This window comes from Pseudorca crassidens, chromosome 17 (assembly GCF_039906515.1).
Source record: "Pseudorca crassidens isolate mPseCra1 chromosome 17, mPseCra1.hap1, whole genome shotgun sequence".
In the NCBI taxonomy this organism is placed as follows: domain Eukaryota; kingdom Metazoa; phylum Chordata; class Mammalia; order Artiodactyla; family Delphinidae; genus Pseudorca; species Pseudorca crassidens.
In genome coordinates, this window is record NC_090312.1 from 26,462,332 (window position 1) to 26,482,277 (window position 19,946).

Consider the following 19,946-nt stretch of genomic DNA (forward strand, 5'->3'; position numbering starts at 1 on the left):
AGCTAAATATTTGATATATATGAATGTGTATTAACTATATGCAAGAAAATTGACAACTGCTTCATGGATCATGGATATAAATTATATTATTTCAAAAGTTAAATTAAAAATAAATAAGGTAAAAAAAGAATCAAGCAAAGATTGATGCTGAAAATAGATTATGAAAGAAAGATTATGATTAATCAAGATCTCTGCTCCACAATGAAAATAATGAAAATCAACAATATTTATAGTAAAACATCCACTATAAAATGAAAGTACTCTACATACAATTTATAGTAGCATACAAATGTGATATGTGAGTAATAAATTCAATAATTACATAATTATGAGATAAATTATTATAAATTATGAATAAATAATTAAGAAGGAATAAATAAATGAAGAGATATACCATGTTCAAGACTGGAAAAATAATAGAGATGCTAATTTGCACCATAATGATGTGTTGTATTGATATAATCCCAATCGTAATCACTTCAGGTGATTTTTGTGGACACTGACAAGGAGATTTTAAATTTTTTTGAATGAAAATAAGGTAGTAGCACTAACTCTAACAGATATGAAGACATTATAAAATCTATAATTAATTCTTAGAGATAGTAAACAGAATACTGAGACAGAATACAGAACCAAAAACAGACCCAGTCATAATATGAACACACCATTTATACAGATCAACGGGAAAAGGATTAATCTCTCAAGGAATGATGCAAAAACAAGAGGCATCTGTAAGAAAAAAATGGTAGTGGGCATGACCTACCTCATGACCACACATAGGATCAATTTCAGATGAAATAAAGATGCAACACATAAAGAGAAACCTTTGGAAGATGATAATGAAAAATATGTTTATTTATTCAAGTTATGGATATATTTTAAAAGACACATGTGCACTAACAGTAAGGGAAAATTTTGATAAATTTGGGGACATTAAGACTTCTGTTCATCACATGACACCATTACAACTGTAAAATACATTACAAATTAGAGAAGACTGTATCCTATTATAAGACTGTATCCTATTATAAGAAGACTGTATCCTATTATAAGACTGTATCCTATAATAAAAAATAAACTGATATTATTTATAAAAAATAGTACACACAAGTGTAAATGGATGAAATAGAACTACATATGTGAACATGGATAAATTTCAGACAGAATATTTAATGAAAAAAGCAGGTCACAAGAGAATTAATACAGTGTATTTTTAATTGTATAATATTAAAAAAAGGTCACAGCTAAACTATATTGCTTAAGGTTGAACACATGGGTTCTAAAACTCTAAAGTAAAGCAATGGTATAATCATCACAAAAATGAGGATATTGGGGCTTCCCTGGTGGCGCAGTGGTTGAGAGTCCGCCTGCCAATGCAGGCGACAGTTTTGTTCATGATTTGTTTTGGCCATAGGAATATGGAAAGAAGTGACAGTATATTAGTTGTGAGCCAAAGTCATAAGAGGTATTATGTCTTTTTGCAAAACTACTTTTTGGTACTGTGATCTGCCATGAAAATTGTGTGTCTCAGATTTCTGCTGATTCAAGGAGAATGTGGAGTGACAAAGCACAACTAAAATAGATCCACAGTTTGGACCAGACAAGCCCAGTAGATTCATGAATAAGAAATAAATACCAATTGTTAAAAGCCACAGAGTGTGGGGGTGATACTTTTCACAACATCATTGCAGGAATAGTTGACTGAGACATATTGGAACAATAAGATGGAAAAGATTCATTCTGCCATTAGTGAAAACTGTTAAGCAAAGCATGACAAAGGTGATGGCATTTCACCTGGATCTTGAAAGGTGAGTTGACTTTGGATTGAATTGCCTAGCTCCTTATCTTATATTTATCAATTGAATCAGTGTAATGGAGTATGAAAATTTATTGATTGGTACCTTAAATTACATTGGTAGCAAGTTTGGAGAAAAGCTTTGGTGAAAGCACTTCTAAAATAATGATCAGGACTTCCCTGGCTGGTCCAGTGGTTAAGACACCATGCTTTCACTGCAGGGGGTGTGGGTTCAATCCAGGGAACTAAGATACCACATGCAGCGTGGTGTGGTCAAAAAAAAAGAGACAGAATTAGAAATTCAGAATCTTGAACAAGGGATATAAAGGTCAAATTTAAGAAGATGTAATATACAGGAAAATGATAAAAACAATGAAAGAATTTAAATATCAGAGTAACGGCAAGATAATAAATGGAAATCCAATTTAAGAATTATAAATTTCTTGAAAACTAAATCACAACAATTGGAATAGAAGCAGCGACTGAAAGAGACAACTGAAGAACACTTGGCTTACAGTGAAAATATAACTGAGTGTACAGATATTAAATAAAAAAATAAAATAATTATCAATGTGGTAATGGCTGATACAAAATGTTTATTGTGCTTTTTTTTAAATGAAAACATCATTTTTTTAAAAAGTCATTTCTGATAATGTAGTAGCTCCCTAAATCTCTTGAAATTTATTATGTTACTCTCTGGAACACTATGATCTTGTATATTTTCATGTCAGTTTGTCTGGATAACCCCTCCCCTACTGTCACCCACTAGATTACATCGCTCTGTAATACATTCTTAAAGCACTGTTCATGTCTTCTTCATATCAGCAATCACAAATATAATAACAAAATGATTTTTATATTTGTGTGGTGTTTTTCTCTCATTCCCTAATGGGTTCTAAATGGGGACAGAGACTATGTCTGTTTTGATCCCTGTAAAGTGCCTGGAGTATGAATGGCATTCAATAAATATTTATTTAAGAATTCCATGAATAAATAAAAGAACACAGGCTTTTATATCAGATAATCTGAGTATGAAAACCTGTTATATATTTCACTAAATTTGGAGCTTAATTTAATTATATTTTTAATATTCTCAATTTTGTCCTATGCACATTCGATTTAGTGAGAATTGGAGAAGTAGATGTAAACATATCACATAAATGTTAGCTCTCATTACTATTTAAATGCTTTGTAGTGCATGAGGAATTCAGGAAAGAGGAGAGATTCATATACGGTCTTTTGCCAATTCATTTTACTGTAAAGTCTCACAGAAAAAATTCCTCATGCAGGTATAAGGACATTTAAATGAACAATATGTCTTCTGCTGCATAAAAAATTGGTTTCTGCGTGGTCATTGCAAGTGTAGCTCAGGTTTTGCAGGTTTCTATAATTGACCTATGTATTCACTGGTTGTATCACCTAAACATTACCTTTCCATGGTTGATTATTTTACTTACTTGAAGCACTAACAAAGAACTCAAATGGAAATAAAAGAGTTCAGAAAGAGTTTTCTTTCAAACAATTAAATTTCTCTTAAGAAATAAGTTTTTGCATTTCATTCTATAATTAACAGCACTTAAAGTTTGTCCTGAGAATTAGACATTTGGCTGCATCTTCCATCTATCTTCTAAAAAGTGAGTTTTCCTACATTTTCACCTCTCTCCTCTCATGATCACCCTTCATTATAAAATAGTTTTCTCATCATCTTCAAGCTGCCCAGCAATTTAGGAAGCAATAATAAGTAGGCTGGAGTTTATTTGTTAAATTGTTTGCTTGAATTATGCCGAAGTGCCTTGCTGTGCTTTAATTTAAACAAATAGCATTTCTTCTAATGCTATTACACAAATAAAACGCTAATAATTTAGCCGTTGTCTGCCCCCCACTTGTTTTCCAAATATGAGATGATATATTTGAGGTGAAAAAAGCAGAAATTTACATGTTTTCTTTAGCAAAGTAATATTATGCATATTGGAAATAATTGCTATTCTTCCACAATATCTTCAGGTTATTTTGTATGCAAGCAATCTCTAAACATTTTAAACACTGTCTTCCTGTTCATGGGGAATACAGCTAGGGGTTTATGTGAATGAGACATGAAAATAGCTATGGCCTTACTCCTACCAGTGAATGCAATTCAAAGGCAGTTTTTTCTCCCTAAAACAGAATTACATTCATCTATCTGTCTATCTACCTACCCATAATTTATAAACCATAAAATTTATTCATATTGGTTTACAGCTCTATAAATTCTGATAAATACCTATAGAGTTGTGTTACACCACCACAACAAACTAGAGGCAGAATTACTCTATTACCCCAAATAATTCCCTCATTCTGCCTTTTCTAGTCAACTGATTACTCTGCAACCTCTGAAACACATAATTCTCCATAATTCAAATTGAAGAAGAAACATTTTTAAAAGAAGATAGATACTTATTGTAGGATATTTTTATTTCTAGTCTGTTTAAAAGCTATAGATTTTCACTCCTTTTGCATCTAATCCAAACCCAGTAGTTTTTATGAGATTGATATTTAATCAGTATTCCCAGTGTGAGGCTCTACAGAACATGTTTCCATGGGATGTGACTAGGTGTGCTATGAACAAAATTGTTTCACACTCCAGTAAGATTAGAAATCTTTGAATCAAACAGTTCTTTTGAGGATCTCTGCCTCCTCTATTCATAATATCATGTGTGTAGCATGGTGTCCCTTGAGCATTTGGATTCAGGGCAAGATATAAGAAATAAGAGGCAAGTGTGAAATACAGAGATCTATTCCATTTAGAAATACAGTAGATAAAAAACAAGGAAGCTAAAACGGACTAATTTAAATTTCTATTTTATGAATCAAAAATTACTGAGGATCTATAGAAATTCAACCAGAAATTCATCCAGTGATATATAACATAAACAGATGTAAAGCCATCTATATTAAAGTGTGTGGATGGAAAAAAACTTCCTATAAGCCCTTAGGATTATGGAGACTCAAATTAAAGTATTAACAAATGTCTGAAATTGGGACTCAAAATTAGAAATTGAGAATGTTCTTGAAAACTTGTGACACATTAGCACAAAACAGGCAATAGAAAGTGTTGTTGGTCTGGACTGAATTGAATGGTATCTTATATCTAAGATGAAATGTTGCAGTTGATAACTTATTTTTCCCTGGCATGGGCAAATATTTGTTTTCTGTTAAAAATCAGTAAATTTTCACTTATACCATGTCAGTGAGTAAAGTTCTTTAAATTGCATTTTTTCAGAGTGGTCGTATACTTTGCATATAGAATTACCAGCTTCAAATTAGTATTACTTTTCCCAATTTGAGGTGGAGCAGACAAAAGAGAGAGTGACAGTACATTCTGATGCTGTACTTTCAATAAATTGATATTACTTATCTGATATATGAATATACTTGATAAAACTGAGAAACATATCAGCTTTAATATTATAGCAATTCATAGCTGTTTTTAAGGTTGAGCATAACTGGTTAATTACAAGTCTAGTCAATTTTATGATTTGTAATTCCCTCAAATAAAGGATTAATTGCTATGAGAATTGCTCTCCTGCTGTGCACAATAAGAAACGGGATTTAGATGAAACAACAATTTTCAGACATTGGACTACAGGCATCAAAGGACTGTTTTGCCTGATTGAAAGGATTTTTTTTAAAAAATGAGGTAAATCCTAGGATTGCCATTGCTTAATCACTGTCATCAATTTTCAGGCCACAGAGCATGGGATTGATGAGATTAAGATTAAATCTTGGGAAAGCCGAGGCAGGTAGAATTTATAGGTCATAATATTGGATAAAAGGAGTTGCACAGAGAGGGCAGAGGGAGGGAGGGGAGGAGGGAGACAGAAAGACAGAGACAGAGCAGGGGGGGATAAGAGAAGTAGGAGTAGGAAGTGTAGGAGGAGAAGGAGGAGGGTGAGGAGGAAGAAGAACATGAAGAAGAACAAGGAGAAGGAGAAGGAAAGAGGAAAGGGAAGGAAAAGGGAGGGAAGAGAAGGGAAGAGAGGGAGAGAGAACATGACATTGGTTGTATATTGATCTGTGCATAGATGGGAAATGTTTCATGATCATTCCACCTGGAGTGGAGAGATGTCATAATAAATGAGTCTTTGGATAGAGCCAAAACAAAGATTAAACAGGTCTCAAAAAGATCAAATGGATCTGCGAATAACTTAACTGCATTCTGAATAAATCTTCGCACTCTTTAATGGAATACAAAATTATTTAGCACCCAAGAATGTTAAAGCCACAATATCTACCATGAAATCAACTAAATTACCAGGCATGCAAAGAGGCTGAAAATATGACCCATCGCTATGGGGGTGTGTGGTTATGGGGGATTTAAATCAATCAATAGAAACTGAGTCAAGATTCAGTATTGTAAAGGGATAAATTCTCTTTACATAAATCTATATATTCAATGCAAAAACAAACAAAATCCCAAAGGCTTTTAAATTTGAAAACTGACAAGTTATTTTAAAACTTATATGGAAATTAAAGTGTCAGAGAATACCCAAAAACATTTGGAAAATGAAACAGGACTTCTACTCCCTGATTTCAGGAATTACTATAAAGCCACAGAAATCAAGACAGTGCGGTACTGGATTACAGATTTCAAAAACAAACAGCAACAACAAAAAACAATGGAACAGAATAGCAAGTCCACAAATTGACTCTATGTATAGCCAAATGATTTTTGACAAATGTACCAAGGAGAATTAGTGTGAAAAGTATAGTTCTTTTAACAAATGGTGCTGAAAAAAAAATGTAATGTCTATATGCAAAAAGACTCTCAATTATTAATTGATACTGTATAAAACTAAATTCAAAATGGATTATAGAGCTAACCATAAGTGATAAGAACATAAACATTTAGAATAAAATATAGAATATCTTTTTGAACTTATATGAATTTTTGTTAGAAGATTTCTTAGATAAGTCAAGAAATCACAGACCATATAAAAATAATTAATAACCTGTCTTTCATCAAAATTCAAATCTTCTGCTGTTTGAAAGATACTCTTAGAAAATGAAAATTCAGACTTTGGGAGAATATACTTGCAAACCACATACCTGAGAATAGATTTGCATCCACGTGATGATTAATTTTTTGTGTCAGTTTGACTGGGCTAAGGGTGTGTCTGTGAGGGTGTTTCCAGAAGAGATTAGCATATGAATCCATAGACTGAAGATCTGCCCTTAACAATGGGAGCAAACATCATCCAATTCCTTGAGGGCCTGAATAGAACAAAAAGGTGGAGAAAGGATGAATTCTCTATCTTTCATTAAGGTGAGATGTCTCTCTTCTTCCACCCTCAGACATCAGAGCACTTACTTTATGGACCTTCAACTCCAGACTTAAACCAGCAGCTCCCCAGTTCTCAGTACTTTCAGCCTTGGTCTGGAAGGTAGACTAACAGCTCACCTGGTTTTCAGACCTTCTGAGTTGGACTGATTTATACCACTGGCTTTCCTGGTTCTCCAGCTTACAATAGCAGACTGTGGTATTTTTTTAGTCTCCATAGCCATGGAGCCAATTCCTATAATAAATCTCTTACATATACCTATATATGTCCTATGGGTTCTATTTCTCTGGAGAACCCTGACTAATACAATCCAGAGTATGTAAAAAGTTAATACAACCGCAAAATAAGAAAACATAAAAATCCAATAGAGATATGAACAAGCACTTTACCAAAGAAGAAATATGAGTGCCAACTAACCATAAGACACAATTCATAGCATCATTTACCACAAGGAAAAATACACCTTAAAATACTGAATCACTATGTTGTGCACTTCAAACTAGTATTGTAAATCAACTATACTTCAATAAAAAATTAAAACTACAATGAAACACCAATAAACACCTCTAAAAAGGCCAAGATTAATAATCTTGAAAACGCCAAGTATTTGAGAGGATTTGGGGAACCAAAGCAGTCAAACTTTGCTTGTGGGAATGCAAAATAATGCATTCACTTTGAAAAATAATTTAGCAGTTTCTTATAAGGTTAAACATAAATTCACCGTAAGACCCAGCAATTCTACCTCTAGGTGGTTATCCCATAAAAATGAAAACATATCCACACAAAGTGTTGTATATGAATGTTCAAAATAGCCCCAAACTAGAAGCATTCCAAAATGTCTGCCAACTTCTAACTGAAAGGATTACACAAAAATTGTGGTAAATATAGTCAGTGGAATAATTCTCAGCAGTAAAATACGTAAGCTATATATACAAAAACCACTATACTCAATCTCTAAAAGATAAACTAAGGAAAATAAGTCAGACTCATATTACATACAGTATGATTTCATTTATACAAAGTTCCAAAAAATGAAAAACAAAACTATAAATACAGAAAGTAGATCAGATCAGTGGTTGCCAGGTTCTAGAACTGAGGGCTGAATGCAAAGCAGCTTGGGGAACTTTTTGTTGTGATGGAAATAATGTATATCATGACTGTGCAGTGGTTACATGACTATGTAGATGTATAAAACTTATTAAACTATAAACTTAAAAGGAGTGTGTTTTATGTAGCCAATTTTTGAAGTTTATTTTTTAAAGCAGCATTAAGTTCACAGAAAAATTGGGACTAAGGTACAGAAATTTCCCATGTACTCCCTGCCACCATGTATGCATAGCCTTCTTGATTATCAGCATCCCCCATGAGAGTGGTACATTTGTTATAATTGATGACCTTACATTTTGACACGTCATCATCATTCAAAGTCCATAGTTTATGTTACTGTTCACTCTTCACGTGTACATCCTATGCATTTGGACAAATGTATAACGACACATATCCATCACTAAGGCATCATACAAGGTAGTTTCACTGCTCTAAAAATCCTCTATTTATCCCACCCACCATCAGCATCCCTGGCAACCACTGATCTTTTTACTGTCTCCCTAGTTTTGTCTTTTCCAGAATGTCACAGAGTTGGAATCATACAGTATGCAGTTTTTTCAGATTGGCTTCTCTTTCTGAGACCGATTAGCATGACTAAAGTTTACTTTTGTAAGGTACTTTTGAGATCAATAAGATTAGGCAGAGGGAAGCTTGTGCTACCTCAGGAGGAGCTCTGGGCCTAGGATGCCCTTCAGGGTAATCCTGAGTTTAGACAAAGGGTCTGGATGAGCAACCTACATAAAGTCATTGGATGTGGCCCACCCCAGGAAAGCATATCCAGGCAGCTTGATCTTGGACTTCCCCAGACTCCAGAACTGTGATAAATAAATGTCTGTGTGATTAAGTGACCCAGTCTATGGTATTTTGTTATAGGAGCCCAAGTTAAGACAAAATATTATTGGTGACATAATGTTTTTTTCACAAGCAGAAAAGAATACATAGTATTTTTATAGGAATAAAACATATTCTCCTGATTTATCAAAATCTCTTTCTCAATTTTATTATAATTAAGCTGAGCCTTATAAGTGATCCTGTCTTATAAATAGTATAATATAGTGTGTGTATATATACATATATATGATTAATTATATTTTTCAAATTGTTTATATACTTCTTTTTTTTGCCACACCATGGGGCATGCGGGACCTTAATTCCCCAACCAGGGATAGGAACCCAAGCCCCCTGCAGTGGAAGTGTGGAGTCTTAAACACTGGACCCCCAGGGAAGTCCCTTGTTTATATACTTATTTTTTATCTGCTTAAAAGAGACTTAAATCTTCCTGACATTGTTTATATCAGATTCTCTTTATTTTTACACTTTGCCTTATATATTTCATTGCAGGTGTCATTAGGTATATAAGTTTATAATTATTTTAGCTTATTAGTGAAATATGCTTTTATCATTAAAATTATTTTTCTTTACCTCAAAATTTTAAAAAAGAACAAGCCATGAATTGGAAGAAAATATTTGTAAATCATATATTTTTAAGTGTGTATGCAGAATATATAAAAAACTTTACAACTCAATAATAAGATAAATTTAAAATGGACAAAGTAATTAAATAAACATTTAAACAGGAAAAATATATGAATAGCTAAAAATGTAAGAAGTTATTCAACATCATTAATTATTAGGGAACTGTATAGTAAAAACATCATTAATTATTAGGGAACTGCATAGTAAAACCACAAGGAAATATTTTTACATACACAAACACACACACATGGATGGCTATAATTTAAAAAGAAAGATATTTTAATTAACATGTAACAAATTTTGTTCATATATTTATAGACCTATTATAATTAAGCCTTTATTACAGTCCTGATGCTCACCTTTGCCCTACATAAAGCATGATTTTTTTTCCAGGCCCCAAAGATTCTAGAATATCTCCTGGGCAGCAAAGCCAAATTTAATCTCACCAAACCATTCATTGTTCCAACTTCATATATTTCTAGGTACAAGAGGAACAGTATTACACCATTGAAGAGAGTTAAATACAAATTCAACCGAATTGGCCTTTTTATAACTCCCATTTTGCACCAGAAAGCTTTTGCTTTCTCATCATTTAATGTTGGCCTGAAAAACATTGTTTATCCATAATTTTAAGACTACATGCAATACATAGTATTCTAGAAAATGGTGACAGTTTTGTGTGGTTAGAATTCTCTCTCAGGTATTACCATGCCTAATTCTTCCCAAGGTATATTTTGTACTTTTCAGGGCTTTTATTCTTATTCAAAGATACACTGGAAGTTTAATCTGATTCTGTGAAAAGTGAATGTAACTACAAAAGGAGACACAATTCTATATTGAATGAAATAGTAGCTGATACCTCTGAAATACAGTACATATCTTAAGCAAGGATTTTTTTTTCTTTCTCTTGTTGCAGAAAAATCTGATACACAAGGTTAATATTTTTATATATCAACAGGAACAATTTTCTACACCTATTATTATTTCATAATAATATCTGCTATTGAGGAAATTAATAGGATTTTCTATACAGAATGGTCCTGAGGGTATAACACAGGAGACTAAAGAATATAGAGAAACCAATTCTTGGACATTTAAAATGTTGAATTTAAGCATTATGTCTGAAAGAAAAGAAAGAGCAAGATTAACTAATTCATGCCCAGAAAAAGGAATTTTACATAATCAGGAGTTAGGAATTAGCATATGGAAATAAAGCAAGAGAATACACCTCTGAGACAGATTCCCCCTATTGTCAGCTGTTAACCCTGTGATGGCTGGGCTAAATTCCAGAGGAGAGAACAAAAATCCCAGAGTTTGGTATGGTAGGCTGATTAATATCCTCCCCAAAGATGTCCAGATATGTTATTTTACATCGCAAAGGAGATTTGTAGGTGTGATTAAGGATCTTGAGATGGGGATATTACCTTGCGTTATCTGGATGGGCTAAATGTAATCACAAGGGTCCTCCTAAGAAGGAGGCAGGAAGATCAGAGTCAGTAGATATGACAATGGAAATAATAGGTTAGAATGATTTAAGGAATGGGTTATCAGCCAAGGAGTGATGGTGATCTTTAAGAAACTGAAAAAAAGCAACAAAATGTGTTCTCCTCTGAAGCCTCTAAAAAGAACTCAGCCCTGCTAACATCTTGGTTTTGGATTTCTGATCTTCAGAACTGTAAGAGAATAAATTTGTGTTGTTTTAAGTCACTAAAGTTATCATAATGTAGTACATCATCAACAGGAACTAACTGATTTGACAGAGATAAACTGTACCATGATTCCAAGCAGAACCCTGTTGAGGAGACAAGATCCTAGAGAGCCCCCATGACCTGACTTGGAGTGAGAAAAGTAGAATAGAAAACTACAATTACAGAAAAACAATGTTCTGATATTATGTTTCCTGCTACTTAGCTGAATGAATGCTAATAATAGAAATGAAATTTAATTATAGACAAAAAAAAGGGTGTTGCATTACTTAGCAAAGTTTCATTCCTACTCGTTTGACTTATTCTTTGGCTTGGTTAATTTAAGTTACAATTTGGAGAAAACAGATTCTTTAGCTTTGTCTTAAACAGCTCATTGTCGGTTATCTATCAGACATTAAAAAAAAAGTTGAAATATTTAAACTGAAACAGGCATTTCTAACAGAACATTTCATCTCTCACCAATAGACTAGGGTAACAGGCATTTTGGGAAATAAGACATTTAGAGTTTGTCATTCAATTTCCAATTAACAGAAGAATCCCCATGAGTTCCCTGAATGTCTTGTTAATATTAAATCTTCAATGGCTATTTGTGTTTGCTCCTTACTGTGTTATGGAAAGCATAAGATTATTTGCTATAGTGAAGTGGCAGTTTCTAGAATGACTTAAACAAAACAGCTATAAGTAACAAACAATCCTCCTTAATTCAGGACCAGAAGCCAATCAATATACATAAACAGTATTAAGTAATGAATATCTATCTTCAATTAATTTTAGCTTTTATAAAATCTACATGAAATAATTTATGAACTATTCATTTGTGAATATCCCAATCCCCTTTTTATTCCCATTAGTAAAAAGATATGCTATATAATCATCAGAATCTTACACCTGCCATCATTGTTTCTATTTTAAGCTTAATTTCAATTTTCTGTATAAAACATTTTTGTTCCTATTAAAGTTGAGGCAGATAGATGAGGGTAGATTTCCTAGAAAAACATATATGGATAAGGAAGGTTCTCAGCACTTCTGAAACAATATGCTATATTATTAGTTATTGAACCTATTTATTTGTTCATTTATCCCCACCCCCCATCTCAGCAATGCACAAACCTACAGTCTATTTTCTACAGAAAAATGACAGGGATATTTTTTTTAAAAAAATTATAAATCTCCAATGGTTTTCCAGTCCGTAAGATCTAGATTACCTACTTTCTTCTTGAAAACCACCTTATCTTGTCTCACTTGACAAGTTTTCTAAATTTTAGCCACATTGACATTCTATCTGCTAACTTTTTTTTTTTTTTTTTTTTTTGCTGTACGCGGGCCTCTCACTGTTGTGGTCTCTCCCATTGCGGAGCACAGGCTCCAGACACGCAGGCTCACGGGCCCAGCTGCTCCACGGCATGTGGGATCTTCCCGGACCGGGGCATGAACCCGTGTCCCCTGCATGTGCAGGCGGACTCTCAACCACTGTGCCACCAGGGAAGCCCTATCTGCTAACTTTTAACTCATGGTTACACTTGTCAACTTTCCTGTGTTAAGAGTATTAAACTCTTCCAGTATACACCAACATTTTAATAGGTTACTTAAAATATTAATTGATTAATTTTGGAGGTACATTATATATAACAATATTATTTGTATACCTGGAGAAGAATTTTGGAGTATTTCAAATATGACTTGCAATTATTTATTTTATTTTTCATAACATTACAAAATAATACTGTGTCTGTATCTTAGAATTTGGTAGTATTCTTTTACTGCACATAGTATTATCTTAATGACATAACCAGATTCCTGTGGAAGGAAATAATAAAAAAAAAATCAGAAGCCTGTTCTTTATGTAGGAATGCATATTTTCACATTTGTTTTAATAATATAGTCTGTTGAATGACAGAGGTAGCAAGTATTTTGTATGGAATCATAACTTTATATAGATTTCAGATAAAATTATTTTGCCAGAAAAAATCTGAATAAGTTTGTGACTTGTAATTTGTGTAGTTATCTGTTAACAAACTTACAGAAAATTACTAATTTATAGCTTATAAGTAAAAAGTAAAATATTGGAATAAACTTTTTTCTGATATTCCAATAATTTTATTAAAATTATAAAATTTATTAAAATTTTATTAAAATATAAAACCTAACCTTACACCTAAAGGAACTAGAGAAAGAAGAACAAATAAAATTCAAAGTTAGCAGAAGGAAAGAAATCATAAAGAACAGAGCAGAAATAAAAGAAATAAAGACTAAAAAAAAATAATGGAATAGACCAATGAAACTAAAAGCTTGTTCTTTGAAAAGGTAAACAAAATTGATAAACCTTTACCCAGACTCATCAAGAAAAAAAAGGAGGAGGGCCCAAATCAGTAAAGTCAGGAATGAGAAAAGGAAAGTTACAACCATAAGAAATACAAAGGATCATAAAAGACTACTATGAAAACTATATGCCAATAAAATGCACAACATAGTAGAAACAGACAAATTTTTAGAAATGTATGATCTCCAAAGACTGAAACAGGAAGAAATAGAAAATATGAACCGACCAATTACCAGTAATGAAATTGAATCAGTAATTTAAAAACTCCCAACAAACAAAAGTCTAGGACCAGAATGCTTCATAGGTGAATTCTACCAAATATTTAGAGAAGAGTTAACACCCATCCTTCTCAAACTATTCCAAAAAATTTCAGAGAAACACTTTTGAACTCATTCTTTGAGGCCAGATCACGCTGATACCAAAACCAGAAGAGATATCACAAAAAAAGAAAATTACAGGACAATATCACTGATGAACATGGATGCAAAAATCCTCAACAAAATATTGGCAAACCAAATCCAACAATACATTAAAAGTATTATACACCATGATCAAGAGGGATTTAGGACAGCGATGCAAGTTTTTTTCAGTATCTGCAAATCAGTAACTGTAATACACATTAAGAAACTGAAGAATAAAAACCATATGATCATCTTAATAGATTCAGAAATAGCTTTTGACAAAATTCAGCATCCATTTGTGATAAAAACTCTCAAGAAAGTTGGCATAGCGGGAACATACTTTAGCATAATAAAGGCCTTGTGTGATGAACCCACATCTAACGTCATACTCAATGGTGAAAAGAAAAAGCATTTCCTCTAAGATCAGGAACAAGACAAGGATGTCCACTTTCGCCACTTTTATTCAACATAGTTTTGGTAGTCCTAGCCACCGCAATCAGACAAGAAAAAGAAATAAAAGAATTCAAATTGCAAAGGAAGATGTGAAACTGTCACTGTTTGCAGATGACATGATACTATACCTAGAAAATCTAAAGTTGCTACCAGAAAACTACAAGAGCTCATCAATGAATTCAGTAAAACTGCAGGATACAAAATTAACATACAGAAAGCTGTTGCATTTCTATACACTAATAATGAAATAGCAGAAAGGGAAATGAAGGAAACAATTCCAATTACCATTGCTCAAAAAAAAAAAAAAACTTAGGATAAACCTACCTAAGGTGGTGAAAGACTGGTACTCAGAAAACCATAAGACACTGATGAGAGAAATTGGAGACAACATAAACAGATGGAAAGATATACCATGTTCTTGGATTGGAATAATTTTGTTAAAATAACCATACACAAGGCAATATACAGATTCAATGCAGTTGTTAAAATGACCATACCCAAGGCAATCTACAGATTCAATGCAGTCTCTATCAAAATACCAATGGCATTTTTCCCAGAACTATAATAAATAGTTTTAAAATTTGTATGAAAACAAAACAGACCCCAAATAGCCAAAACAATCTTGAGAAAAGAAGAACAGAGCTGGAGGAATCATGATTCCTGACTTCAGACTATTATACAAAGCTATGTAATAAAAGAGTATAGTACCTTCACAAAAATAGACCCATAGATCAATGGAACAGAATAAAAAAGACCATAAGCACTTATGGTCAATTAATCTATGACAAATGAGGCAAGAATATACAATGAAGAAAAGACAGTATCTTTGGTAAGGTGTGCTGGGAAAACTGGACAGCTACATGTAAAAGGATGAAATTAGAACATTCTCTAACTCCATGTACAAAAATAAAATGCATGAAGCACCTAAATGTGAGACCAGAAACCATAAAACTTTTACAGGAAAAAATAGGCAGAACACTCTTTGACATAAATTACAGCAATATTTTTTTGGATCTGTCTCCTAAAGCAAAGTAAATAAAAGCAAAAATAAACAAATGGGATCTAATTAAACTTAAAAGCTTTTGCACAGCAAGGAAAACCATCGACAAAATGAAAAAAGAACCTACTAAATGCGAGAAAATATTTGTGAATTTGTGACGGGTTTAGGTGCTTTAAAAATCATAAAGATAAATGTTGGAGACCATTATAGGAAGTATCAACAGAAATAAAAGGAATAATAATCCTTCAAGAAATATGAATTTTAATAAAACTTCCATTTTAGCACCACAATCCATATCAAGTCAGGTTCACAATTAACATATTGACTGGGGGATTTTTGCAGAAACTAAATAATGCCTGTGGCCATAATATGTCTCCAGTCAAAAACATGTTAATAGTCAAATTTGTTTCCTTGTCCATTCAAAATATATTTGTATGGTTAGCATGACAGATATTTATTTAACATTAGGCCACTCTAAATGTTGTCCACATGTCTTCTCTTTTATAAGTGTGGTTTGTTTTAACCATGTGCCACATGAAAGGAAGGAAAAATATAAGTGGTCAACCCAATTTAAAAAATTCACTGTTGCTTCTTTTTTTTTTGGTCTTCATGCAAATTGTAACTTGATTGTATATGAGATTTCATTTGAGCACAATACTTTGAATATAATAAATAATAATGAAATCGGGAACAATTCCCATTTGGGTGAACTGCATTTGTTGTTGTTTTTATTTTTGCCATATATTTAAAGTACTAACTTAATAACAGATACTTCTTATCATAGAATATAAGATGTTATAAACAAATGAGAGATAAAAATAAGGTTGTAAATTTGTGAAAATAAAATATCTGGAAGTAATCACCTATCACTTCCAAATGCAAAAGTCAGAAACCACATAAGTAATATGATAGAAAGTTTGTCACAAACCTACTCAAAAATCAAAGTTAAAAATAATCACAATCTGTAGGCTTAATATAATCATTGTTACATAATATATAGTTTAGTAAAAGCAATTTTAAACCATATAATTTAATTGTAGAGCATCCCTGTATACAAATTAAGACAAGCAAAATCTATATGTGAGGTCATAATAGGTTCCAGATGGCCTTATTAACTGACAAAAATGTTAACTGAATGAAGGATAATAACTATAATAAGGAGCTAGATTCTAACTTCAGATTAAATTTCTCTTGGATGTGCAATCTTCCCTGTGGTTTTCTACTTGGAAGTCACAATTATTGCTTAACAGCAGGAAGCCTTCTGACGTTTTTTGTGAAAGGTCTGAAATTTTGTGAAGTTCTGAAATTCTTTGATTGTCCCCAGGACTATTTTATAAAACTTTGAGTTTTAATATTTTTAACTTCATGTAATTTTACAAATTAAACCACATATTAAGTGCACTAAGAAAGTACTATATTCAAGCAACTCTTCACAGGACCCTTTTGGAAGATATGTATTTTTCCATAACAATTTACCTGGTTCCATGACAAACTGCAGGTGATCAATATGTTCGCCATTTTAAATCTCTATATCAGATAGTGTTTAAAATGGTACACAATCCATATCCAAAGTTTTAATCCAATTATTTAATTTAACACAATCCATATCCAAAGTTTAATTATTACCCTTGACATAGAATGTAAATAATTGGCTTTAACAGGAGTCAAAATATTACCTATGAATCATATTAAGACTATTCTGTGTTAGGACTCATGCACTATATCCTCATGTTATAGTATTATGTGTCAACTTGGGTAGTTCACAGTACTTTATTTAATGTATTTGGTAGATTTGCTACAATCAGTGACTTGAGGTAAAGATTACCCTTTATAGTGTAAGCCTCACAGAATCAATTGAAAACCTTGAGAGCAAAACCTGAAGTTTCCAAGAGAAGAAGTCCTGCCTGAGCTTCCAGCCTACCTGCTAGTCCTATAATTTTAAATTCAATACTGGAACATCAACCAAAACTGGGTTTTAGGCTTGCCAGCCTGCCCTACAGAATTTGGACTTGCCATCCCTACAACTCATGAGCCAATTCCTTAAAATAAATCTCTCTTAATTCTCTCAGTGGGCTGTCTCTCTCGATATATCTATATATAGATATAGATATATATCTCCTATTATATATACATATATTATACATTATGGTTATTTATATATAATTATAATAATATACATATGATATAATATATAATCTATAATATATATACATTTTATATATCCTATTATATATTTAGACATAATTTCATATATATCTATATATATCATATACAATATATGTTTTTTTGGGAACCCTAACATACTCTGGGAACCATTAATCTGTTCTCCATCTCAATAGTTTTATAATTTTATCATTTCAAAAATGTTATATGAATGAAGTCATACAGTATGTAATCTTTGAGACTTTCTTTTTACTCAGCATAATTCTGGAGATTCATCTAGCATTTGTAACTATCAATACTTTCCTTTTTACTGTTGAGTAGTATTCCATGGTATAGATGTACCACATTTTGTTTATTAATTTATACATTTAAGGACATGTGGGTTGTTTCAAGTTTGGGGCTATTATGAATAAAGTAGCTGTGGAAAATACTGTACAATCATTTATGTGAATATAAATCATTAGGTCTCTGAGATAAATGCCCAGGAGACCAATTCCTTGTTCATAAGGTAGCTGCATATTTAGGTAAGTAATAAGCTGCCTACCTGTTTCCCAGAGTAGCTTTGTTGCACTACGTGACCATGATTAATTTAAAAGTGATCCAGGTCCTCATATATACACTACCATATGTAAAATAGATAGCTAGTGGGAAGCAACCACACAGCACAGGGAGAACAGCTCGATGCTTTGTGTCTACCTAGAGGGGTGGGATAGGCAGGGTGGGAGGGAGAGGCAAGAGGTAGGAGATATGGGGATGTATGTATATATATATAGCTGATTCACTCTGTTATACAGCAGAAAATAACACAACATTGTAAAGCAATTATACTCCAATAAAGATGTTAAATAAATTAATTAAATTAAATAAAAGTGATCCAGGTCCTCAATATTTTCATGAGTGCTTGGTTTGTCACTATTTTTTAGAATTTTATTTTAGCCATTCTGATTGGTTTGTAATCTCTCTGCCTTCTCAAAATGAAGTAGACTGATTCCATCCACTTTATTTTTCTTTTTCAAAATTGTTTTAGCTATTCTACTTCCTTTATTCTCCATATAAATTTTAGAAAGATCTTATCTATATCTACAAAATATCTGGCTGGGATTCTAAGAGTAATTATAGGAAACTTACACGTGAATTTGGAGAGAGGTGACATATTTACTCTGTTGAACCTTCCAACCCTTGAGCATAGTCTATGTCTCCATTTACTAGATTTCCTTTGATTTCTTTCATCAGAATGTTCTGGCTCAGCATCCAAGTCCTACATATATTTTCTTAGATTTACAACTAAGCATTTCTTTTTTTTTCTTGAATGATAATAATGTTTGAATGAATGTCTGTGGATCTTGTTCCCTGAGACCTTGCTAAACACATTATTGTATGATTTTTAAAATAGATAACTTGAGATTTTCTACATAAATCATTCAACAGCAAATATACAAATTAAATATAAAATTTTATTTCTTCTTTTCTAATCAGTACACCTCATATCATTTTCCACTTTTCTTGCATTCTAGAACTATGTGGAATAAGGGTGATGAGAGTGGACACCTTTGTCTTCTTTCTTGTTAGCAGGGAACACTTCAGTCTTTCACCCTTAAGTACAAAGTTAGCTGTAGAGTTTTTCATGGATGTTCTTCATAAAGTTGAGGAAGTTCTCTCTGTTCCTAACTTGCTTATGATTTTATCATGAGTGGATGTTGAATTCTGCCAAATGCCTTTTCCTTGTCAACTGATATGATTGTGTGATATTTCTTCTTTTGACTGTTAATTTGGATTACATTGATTTTAAAATATTTGACCAGCCTCACAGACCTGGAAAAAAGCCCACTTGGTATGCTGTATAATTATTTTTATATATTGCTGAATTATATTCGCTAATATTTGTTAAGGATTTTTCTATGTTCAAAAGGCATACTGATCTGTAGTGTTGTTTTTCGTTTTGTTTTGTTTTGTTTTTCTCCTGTCTTTGTCAGGTTTTTGCATCAGGGTAATATTAGCTTCATAAAAAGGATTGAAACATATTCCCTCCACTTCCTCTGAATAAAAAACTTTGTGAGCAATTACTTAAAACTTAAAATACCTGAGAACTGTTCATTCATTTTTCCCTATTTACATTTCTAATAAATTTTAATTATCCCTCCTTGAAGAATACCTCTTATAAAAAGGAATTTACTTAGACCTTATTCCAATATTTGCCCCAAAATCTA